General features: G+C 44.6%; 1 protein-coding gene across 1 annotated transcript in view; it reads right to left on the bottom strand.

Annotated features, from left to right (window-relative positions):
- The window catches only part of LOC143288505 (Na(+)/citrate cotransporter-like), a 105342-nt gene extending 99456 nt beyond the window's left edge, over nt 1-5886 (bottom strand). Inside the window, exon 1 of the mRNA XM_076597082.1 lies at nt 5735-5886. The gene's annotated coding sequence lies outside the window, so the exon portion shown is untranslated. The remainder of the gene's footprint in view (nt 1-5734) is intronic.
- Nucleotides 5887-11127: the final 5241 nt, after the last annotated feature.

Genomic DNA, 11127 nt, shown 5'->3' with positions numbered 1-11127 from the left:
CATTCATTCATTCGCTTGTTCATTCATTAATCCATCCTTTCGTTAGTTCGTTGATTCCTTCGTTTGTTCATCACCTTTATTCGTTCACCCAATCACTCGTTCGTTTGTTTGTTTGTTTTTCTTTCGTTGGTCTGTTTAATTCACTTGTTCGTTCATTATTCTATACACATTCATCTAACCTTCTTAAAAAATAAAAAAAATTAAAAAAGGAAAGAAAAGAAAAAAAGAGAAAATATTTTGGTAGGCTCTCAAAGCCTGACCAACGTATTGGGCTGAATAACTGATTAATAGTCTATTTTGGATCATGCATGCATGCATGTGTGTGTGTGTGTGTGTGTGTGTGCGTGCGTCCGTGCGTGCGTGCGCGCGCGCGCATGTGTGTGTGTGTGATTGAGAATGAGAATGAGAGTGAATTTATTTTGGATTATAGTTTATACTTAATACGAAGAATAACAGTCATTCTTTGGAGTTGAGAGAAAAAAAAATCAGTTACACAGGCGTTACCTCTAGGCCATCACTCCACATGTCTATATGTATCTATGAATCAATGTATCTATATGTTATATATATATATGTATGTATCTATGAATCAATGTATCTATGTATATATATATATATATAATATATATATATATATAATATATATATATATATATATATATCCCGCTTAAACGGGGCCGGGATTTTCACACACACCCCTCCCCCCACATACTAGACCTTGAGTGGTGCCCTGTAGTACTAGTAAGTCTGATGGATGTTAACTCTCTCCATACGAACGGCGAAAGAGACGACGTTAACAGCGCTTCACCCCAATTACCATCATCAAAATATTGCAAGCGGAAGGCTCTTATACTGAAGACGTGAATGTTGACAAAGAATACCACAATTCTGACGACGGAGGCTAAAGGTTGGGTCATTCAGACACCCACTGGACATCCGAGGGGTCTGTGTAGAGGAGAAGAGAGGACTGGCTGTACTGAGTGAGTTAAACCGATCGAGGTCCCGTGTGCAACATGCTCTTGGTGCCGCACGAAGGTGACGTGCGACGCCCATGGTAAAGCAGCTCAAATGTCACATTGATAAACAATAAACAGAAAAGATTTGAAGCTACATGCGACGATAGACTGACTCTGTTGCTTGGTTGATTTATCTATTCGTTCATCGTCCATTCTTGAATGGTGACTTAGTCGCTTGGTTGATAGTCCATTCTCACATCATGATGACTATAGACTGTATGAATCCACATGATTGATTGATTGATTGATATGGATACTTATATAGTGCCTATCCTCGGTCGGAGACCAAGCTCTAAGCGCTTTACAAACACGGGGTCATTTACACAACAGGCTGCCTACCTGGGTAGAGCCGACTGACGGCTGCCATTGGGCGCTCATCATTCGTTTCCTGTGTCATTCAGATTTCAGGCACGCACACATACACACTCAGACAAACATGTAACATTTTACGTGTATGACCGTTTTGTTTATTTACCCCGCCCTGTAGGCAGCCATACTCCGTTTTCGGAGGTGTGCATGCTGGGTATGTTCTTGTTTCCATAACCCACCGAACGCTGACATGGATTACAGGATCTTTAACGTGCATATTTGATCTTCTGCATGCGTATACACACGAAGGGGGCTCAGGCACTGGCAGGTCTGCACATATGTTGACCTGGGAGATCGGAAAAATCTCCACCAGGCGCCACCGAGATTCGAACCCCGGACCCTCAGATTGAAAGTCCAACGCTTTAACCATTCGGCTATTGCGCCTGAAATAACTTACATTTGTGACGACAGCCACACGGATCACATGGGCAAAAACCACGGACTTAACTCTCTCCATACGAATGGCGAAAGAGACGACGTTAACAGCGTTTCACCCCAATTACCACCATCAAAATATTGCAAGCGGAACGCTCTTATACTGAAGAGGTGAATGTTGACAAAGAATACCACAATTCTGACGACGGAAGCTAAAGGTTGGGTCATTCAGACACCCCACTGGACATCCGAGGGGTCTGTGTAGAGGAGAAGAGAGGAGTGGCCGTACTGAGTGAGTTAACTTATAAGTCGGTGTGGCAGAACCCCATCAGAGGACTTCTTTGCCTGCCTGTTTCTCATTGAGAGTGTGTGTGTGTGGTGGTGGGGTGGTGGGGTGGTGGGGGGGGGAAGGAGGTCAGCAGTGGGAGGAGGAGGAGGAGGAGGAGGGGGGGCTGTGACAGAATCATGCATCAGCAATAAGAAGCAAACAAATAGAACGAACAATCAGTTTCAGTTTCAGTAGCTCAAGGAGGCGTCACTGCGTTCGGACAAATCCATATACGCTACACCACATCTGCCAAGCAGATGCCTGACCAGCAGCGTAACCCAACGCGCTTAGTCAGGCCTTGAGAGAACGAACAAGAATTACTAACTAAGCGAACACGAAAAATGAAAGATGGAATCAGTTTGTTTCAAGGTAGCGTCAAAGCGCGTGCGGATCGATTCTTTTTTCTTTTTTTCTTTTTTTTTTTCTTTTCATTTTCATCACATCTGCTAAAGAAAAAACGATTTAAAAAAAAAAGGAATTAGATGCCTGTTACAGATAACACATTTTTATTTCAGCAGCGAACATGTAGTGGAGTGTGTACATGGGTGGACTGTCGATCATTCGTGGTTTTGATATATATATATCATTTATTAAGAAATAGATTTAAACGATGTTGGCGAATATCCAGTTACTTTTTTTTCAAGATTCGGTGCCAAGTAATGTAGAACTAACTTGTTTCTAGTGGTTATGCCTTTCACATGTTTCGTGTTCACGATGAATTTCGAGTTTTAGTTTCAAAGAAGACGCCATTTCGTTTTTTTTTTTCTTTCTTTTCCTTATTTTCGTGGGTGACTGATTCTAAAAATAGAATTTAAAAAAAATTGATCGGATGAAAATGCATCTCCGGGCAAAGAGAGTTACTAACGGCTGAGTGGTCGTGAGAGCCAACAGGTGGTTTGTGTAACTGCAGAGTAAGTATCAACAATGATTATTGTCGGAAGCGAAATGTTTCCTCTGTTATTATTATTTGGAGTGTGCTGATGGAGCCGATTTTTGACACGATCGCCTGGAGGTGGAAGCTGCTGAGTTGACAGGATTGGAGTGGAAAGTGGTTATCGACCAGGGAGGGTGTATTTTCGATCAATGAGGAGGGGAGATGGGGGGGGGTCGGGGGGGGGGGCAGGGGGGGGGGGGGGTGTCTGTGAGATGGGATTTCGTCATGTCGTTTGCTGTGTCAGCGGCGGGGAGCGTATCGTTGTGCCGCCGACCCGCTATGCCGCCGACCCGTTGTGCCGACCCGTTTACGGATTGTCTTTTGTCACAAAAAAGTTTGTTTGGGACAAACATTGGTTGTTATGATCTTTTATTTCTTTTTGAGTGTGATTGGCTATGTGTCTGTGTGTGTGTATGTGTGTGTGTGTGTGAGAGAGAGAGAGAGAGAGAGAGAGAGAGAGATTGTTTGACAATGGGTCTGCGGTAATATGATTTTATTCCCTTTCGGTACCAGGGCATTTTACATTTGCAGTACATTGGAAGATTGTTTCCGCCATTTCCTTGTTTTGGGCTATAGATACTAGTGGAGAAATGATCTGTACAAGAAACTTTCCTTTAAAATTCGTTTCCAGCACACTTTTTTTCTTTTTGCTTGTTATTGGTTTTGTTTCTCATTAAAAATGTAGAAAATTGAAAGTATTACATTTGTCCTGAATACATATTTTTTATCATTTAGTTTGCATTTGCACGAGCCCGGCTCTAAATGGCGAGTTTTGGTGTCATTCAGTGTTTACATCATAATATACGTCATTTGTGAAAACTGCTACTGTCATATATCACTTTTCACGCGCATGTGATGAAAAGCGAAAGGGAATAAAGCGGGATAGCGGCATAGCGGGTCGGCGGCATAGCGGGTACCCCCCCAGCGGCGGCGATGTTCACGAAGTCTTCGTTTCCTCTTCTTTGTTTCACTTTGTGAAGCGGTCGGACTGTGACTCTTCGGCTGGAAGCGGTGCGTGATAGTCACTGTGGAGTGATGGCCTAGAGGTAACGCGTCCGCCTTGGAAGTTGAAGAGAATCTGAGCGCTGGTTCGAATCACGGCTCAGCCGCCGATATTTTTCTCCCCCTTGAGTGGTGGTCTGGACGCTAGTCATTCGGATAAGACGATAAGCCGAGGTCCCGTGTGCAGTATGCACTTAGCGCACGTGAAAGAACCCACAGCAACAAAAGGGTTGTTCCTGGCAAAATTCTGAAGAAAAATCCACTTCGATAGGAAAAACACAGGAAGAAATACAAACAAATGGGTGGCGCTCTTTCTTTTGGGAAAATCATACCAACTTTGTCTTTCAATACTCATCATTCAGATTTTCTTCAAACCACCATCTCAAATTTCTTTATTTCTTTCTTTCTTGTGTGTGTGTGTGTGTGTGTGTGTGTGTGTGTGTGCGTGTGTGTGTGTGCTCGCGCCATTTTTTTTTTAACACGCATAAGACAAAACTAAAATGAGCATGGCATCATTCATCCACGCACCTTTTCTCTCCCGGCCGGTAACTGATTTCCAGAAAGAATACAGCTTCCTATTAAAACAACGTTAACTGGCTATGTGATCGCCGCCGTGCCGGTGCCGTGCAAAAAAAAACAAACAAAAAAAACAACCCGTTCACCTTGAATCGATAGGGAAGGGCGATAAACGGCTGTGGCTGGAAGTTTTGTGCCCTCAGTGTAGGCCAGGTGCCGGCAACTGGCGAACGTAATTGATGCTGTGTATGGTTCTTGTTCAAGGCGCGCGCGCGCGCGGCGTACGCGGGCGCGCGCGCGCACACACACACACACACACAACACACACTGACACACACACCACACAACACACACACTCTGACACACAACACACACTCAACACACACACACACAAACACACCACAACACACACACACACACACACACGCATACACACACACACACTAACACACACGTCAATAAAAATAGAAAAATAAAAACATTTCATGGAGTCAAAACAATCTGCAATTTATAGCAAAATGGTATCAACACCCAAAGCCGCTTGTTGAACGTGATTTTTTTTTTTAATATTTATCTATTTTTCTTTTTGCTGTCCCATCATCTGCACCGTTTCAACAGCATTAATCCCACACCGCTCATTAATTCCATGCCACCCCCCCCCCCCCCCCCCGCCCCCCACCCACCCACCTCCATACACAGCCACACCCGGATTCGTCTGTCACAGTCTCACGGCAGTGCCGACAGTCCAACAGGGAACCAACCATCGATGTTTGGTCGCCAAGAGGCCACTACACCATAAGAGGAGACCCTATTGTGGATGACTTTAACTCTCTCCATACGAACGGCGAAAGAGACGACGTTAACAGCGTTTCACCCCAATTACCACCATCAAAATATTGTAAGCGGAAGGCTCTTATACTGAAGAGGTGAATGTTGACAAAGAATACCACAATTCTGACGACGGAAGCTAAAGGTTGGGTCATTGAGACACCCACAGGACATCCGAGGGGTCTGTGTAGAGGAGAAGAGAGGACTGGCCGTACTGAGTGAGTTAAAGCAAAAATAAAAACGCACACCCACGACACACACACACACACACACACTGATACACACACACACAAGAAAAACGAGAAGAAGAAAAAAACACCACCCTTTCTTCACAACTCCAACACCCAACAGGCATACTGTACTCACCGCATGAACTGCACGTGCTCCTGTCAAGTAGTCGGGCCAACTGAAACCAACCCTGCGGCGTCACAAGAAAATAGCGGCACTGACTTATCGATAGCGTGCGTCCGTGCAATGCACGTGCAACAAGCGACGACTCCAGCCGGCAAGCAACTGAAGCGCCACAACCACCACCACACCACAGCACAGCACAGCACAGCAGAGCAGACAGCAGACACAAGTAGAAGTTGATGACTGAGCTCGCTTCTCTCTCTTTTTCACCCTTCCCTCAGCTCACGCCCGTCTCTCCAGCCTCTCCACCCCCCTCCTCATCCCCCCCCCCTCTCTCTCTCTCTCCACACACACACACACACACACACATACATGAGCCCCCACGCAAACCCGGCGACGTTTCACAAATCTTGGGGGGGTGAAGAGAGAGACAGGCACAGAGAGAGAGAGAGGGAGAGAGATACAGAGTGTGTGTGGGCGTTCTAGAAAGCGATGGGAGAAAGGGGACGGAGGTAGAGTAAGAGGAAGGAGGGCGCACCACCCTGTTGTGGTTGAACATGACGTCACAGCCTCGCTTCCAAATTGATGAAGATTTTTTTTTTTCTTCTCCTTCTGAAAGTCTTTCAGCGTTATCTTTTCCTTAAACAGCTTTCGGCTGCTCTTTTCTTCTCATCAAATTAACATTTTATAAAGATTTTTTTGTTGTTGTTGAGAGAGGCTTTGTAAAAAGTTTTCAACGTCGCAAAAAAGAGTCTTACCTTCACAGTCTATTGAAGAAGAAGAAGAATGGGAAGAAGACAATGAAGAAAAAGACAGAAAAAAAAGAAGGAGAAGAAGAAGGGAAAAGAAAAAGGACTCGAGAAGGAGGAGAAGAAGAAGGAGGAGGAGGAGGAGGAGAAGAAGAGGAGGAGGAGAAGAAGAAGGAGGAGGAGGAGGAGGAGGAGAAGAAGAGGAGGAGGAGAAGAAGAAGGAAGAGGAGGAAGAGGAGGAGGAGGAGGAGAAGAAGAAGGAGGAGGAGGAAGAGGAGGAGGAGGAGAAGGAGGAGGAGGAGGAAGAGGAGGAGGAGAAGAAGAAGAAGACGAAGAAGAAAAAGGAGGAGGAGAAGAGAAGAAGAAGGAGGAGGAGGAGGAAGAGGAGGAGGAGGAGAAGAAGAAGAAGGAGGAGGAGGAAGAGGAGGAGGAGGAGGAGAACAAGAAGAAGAAGGAGGAGGAGGAGGAGAACAAGAACAAGAAGAAGAACAAGAAGAAGAACAAGAAGAAGAAAGAAGAAAAAAGAAGCAGATTTTTACGACACTGACACTTAAAAAAACAACCCCCCTCATTTTACCACTTTTGAAAGGTTAAACTGGAAGCCAAACTGTATGGCACCCCGGCTGGAGGAGCTGCGACGGACGGCAGCCTTAATCGAGGACACCGGGCTGCTCATCTAATGGAAGGCGAACGAGGAAGAAGAAGAAGAAGAAGAAAGGTTGAAGTGAAATGTTACTACAGGGAACCATAGCCTTTCACGTGAGGGCTTTGGCAGTGCGGGGGCAGTGCGACTGAATTCATGTCCACAGCCGGTACCTTGTCCCTGGCCTCAGTACGGTCGAAACACTAACAGAAACGCAGGGCCCAATTTACTCCTTCCGCCGTTTAACCTTCCCCACTCAGCTTGTGAAATCAGATACCCATTCAGTTCACACCTGGTATGGTATGGGTTAAGTGGCGTGTGGGAATGATTTGGGAGTTGAAGCCTTTTCCCATGAAGGGTTCACCGCCGTTCTTTCTCTGTTTCTGGACCTTGCGATTGGAATGAACTTCCTTTTTCGCTTCGTCAAGTCTCCACACTCAGCTCTTTCAAGTCTGGCCTTAAAACCCACCTCTTCCCAAAATAGCCTCCCTTGCCTGCCCTTCCTTGTCTTTAGTTTTTACAGTTTTTGAGTTATGCATGCGTGTGAATGACTGGTGCGAAAGCGCTTTGATTTGTCTCTGCACAAGATCCAGCGCTATATAAATACCATTGTTATTATTATTATTATTATTACCACTGACCACCATCGTGGCAAACTTGACAAGAGCTTCCTTGATCGAACCTCCCTGATCGCTGGTGAACACTGAATCAGAAGTCCGGCCGGGTCAACGCCTGTATAAATTATAGCCGTGAACCGACGGAATCTGCTACGGTGTCTCCTTAATTAACTCACTCAGTACGGTCAGTCCTCTCTTCTCCTCTACACAGACCCCTCGGATGTCCAGTGGGTGTCTGAATGACCCAACCTTTAGCTTCCGTCGTCAGAATTGTGGTATTCTTTGTCAACATTCACCTCTTCAGTGTAAGAGCCTTCCGCTTGCAATATTTTGATGATGGTAATTGGGGTGAGAGAGTTAACTCGATACTAATTACTCGAACAAAAACTGTGACAGCCGTCTTGAAGTTTTACCCAAAGGAGACTACACACACAAGTTTCAAGTTTTAATTATCCTTTCACTCCTATTGGAGTATGGAGGATTACTGCAAAATAATCTTTTCATGCCCAGAACAAACATTTCCAAATACACAACAATGTCACATAAAAGTTGAGAAAACACAAATGTCTTTTAACTCCAAAAGTGTAGCTAGGCAACATTTTCAAATCTAATCATCTTACTTACAGCTAAAATGACTTCTTTTTTTTCTCCCTCCTTTGAGCATATTACAGAAATTAAAAACTGATTTTGGAGACAAATATTTTTTTTAGGAACATCTATTTCGTAACTGATCATAATTGGGACATTCCATTATATAATGAAACTCATCCCCAATCACAGACATGTTACAAACCTTACAAAGCCGTAACTCTCGTGCCTTTGTGTCTTCCGGTTTCTATTTCCAGCTTAGGATTACTACTTCGAAATCTGAAGAAGCTGATAACGTAATTATCAGGCATTTGACATATATTTTTCTCTACCAAAGTCACTTTTGAAATTTCGATAAAACAAACATTTACCACTTGCCTCTAGAGCACACACACACACACACACACACACACAGAGAAAGAGAGAGAGACACACACACACACACACACACCGATCTATGCTTCTCGCACACACTTCTTCATTGATTTTGTTCGTCCTTAGGGTGGGCAATGCGACAGACTACCAAAGTGAGACCGGCGTGTCCAAACCAATCTCCCCCCCCCCCACGCCCCCTCCATCGCCCCCCCTACACCCCCTCTCCCAGGACGCCCCCCCCCCCCAAGGACACCTCTCCCCCCTCCAAAAAAAATCTTATAGACCCTCTGACAATGCAATACACGGGGCAATGGGATGGAATGGAATGCAGCAGGTGTAGTACAGTGCAGTGCAATGCAATGCAATGCAATACAATACAATACAGCACAATTACAACCACCAGACCTGCATGCAAACCGCGGAAAGCTACCATCATTTTTGTCAAGCGTTGTTCCGGTTCGTGGCGAAAAGTATGCCCAACAGGCACGACTGAGCTGCGAGTGTGTGTGTGTGCGTGCAGAGAGACTTGTGGTCGAGGGGGGGGGCGTAGTGTGTGTGAGTTGGGGGTGGGGGGGGGGGGCGGGGGGGGAGTATGGCACCATCCGGCTTACAAATGGCTATGATAACGACTAGACTAGATACTTTCTCTCTCCTCACGGCGACGACCCTGCGATCTTGTCTACTATACCCTCCCTCTCCCTCCCCCCCCCACACCCCTTCCCCCCCCACCCCACACACACACACTACACCCCTCATCCTTCCGGCTCTTCGATCTCCTTTCATCTCTCAACCCTATATTCTTCTTCTCTCTTCCTTTCATCTCTCAACCCTATATTCTTCTTCTCTCTTCCTTTCATCTCTCAACCCTATATCCTTCTTCTCTCTTCCTTTCATCTCTCAACCCTATATTCTTCTTCTCTCTTCCTTCCATCTCTCAACCCTATATTCTTCTTCTCTCTTCCTTCCATCTCTCAACCCTATATTCTTCTTCTCTCTTCCTTTCATCTCTCAACCCTATATTCTTCTTCTCTCTTCCTTTCATCTCTCAACCCTATATCCTTCTTCTCTCTTCCTTCCATCTCTCAACCCTATATTCTTCTTCTCTCTTCCTTTCATCTCTCAACCCTATATTCTTCTTCTCTCTTCCTTTCATCTCTCAACCCTATATCCTTCTTCTCTCTTCCTTCCATCTCTCAACCCTATATCCTTCTTCTCTCTTCCTTCCATCTCTCAACCCTATGTTCTTCTCTCTTCCTTTCATCTCTCAACCCTATATTCTTCTTCTCTCTTCCTTTCATCTCTCAACCCTATATTCTTCTTCTTCTCTCTTCCTTTCATCTCTCAACCCTATATTCTTCTTCTTCTCTCTTCCTTTCATCTCTCAACCCTATATTCTTCTTCTCTCTTCCTTTCATCTCTCAACCCTATATTCTTCTTCTCTTCCTTTCATCTCTCAACCCTATATTCTTCTTCTCTCTTCCTTTCATCTCTCAACCCTATATTCTTCTTCTCTCTTCCTTTCATCTCTCAACCCTATATTCTTCTCTCTTCCTTTCATCTCTCAACCCTATATCCTTCTTCTCTCTTCCTTTCATCTCTCAACCCTATATTCTTCTCTCTTCCTTTCATCTCTCAACCCTATATTCTTCTCTCTTCCTTCCATCTCTCAACCCTATATTCTTCTCTCTTCCTTTCATCTCTCAACCCTATATTATTCTTCTCTCTTCCTTTCATCTCTCAACCCTATATTCTTCTTCTCCCTTCCATCTCTCAACCCTATGTTCTTCTCTCTTCCTTTCATCTCTCAACCCTATATTCTTCTTCTCTCTTCCTTTCATCTCTCAACCCTATGTTCTTCTCTCTTCCTTTCATCTCTCAACCCTATATTCTTCTTCTCTCTTCCTTTCATCTCTCAACCCTATATCCTTCTTCTCTCTTCCTTTTCTCTTTTCTCCTCCTCACCTCCTATTCCTCCTCTTCTTCCCCCAAATGCTTTCTTCAGTCGCCCCGGCCTCAGTCGCTCCCTCCGTCCATCCTTTCCTCTTGGGTTGTTCCATCCCACTCCCCTCCCCTCCCCTCCCCTCCCTCACCTCTCCTCCCCCTTTGTGCTAGATTCCCTAGGCTCCACTGACAAACTGCTAGACTGAATCGCAGCCGACATGCCCTTGTAATCTTGCCAACAAAAACGTGGAATTTATATATATATATATATATATATATATATATATATATATATATATATATATATATATATATATATATATATATATAGCCTATAGGAGATGGGACTGCTTTGTGGTGTGTATGCGGCTATAATGAATGGAAGACCACTGGTTTCAAAAGCTGTGTTGTGTTATTTATTTATTTATTTATTTTTATGTACGGAACGTTTAATTTGGCTTACTTCTTCACTGTCTTACGTGTTTGTTGATTGGT

The sequence above is a fragment of the Babylonia areolata genome, chromosome 12, assembly GCF_041734735.1.
Source record: "Babylonia areolata isolate BAREFJ2019XMU chromosome 12, ASM4173473v1, whole genome shotgun sequence".
Classification (NCBI taxonomy): domain Eukaryota; kingdom Metazoa; phylum Mollusca; class Gastropoda; order Neogastropoda; family Buccinidae; genus Babylonia; species Babylonia areolata.
This window is presented reverse-complemented; position numbering and strand designations above follow the sequence as displayed.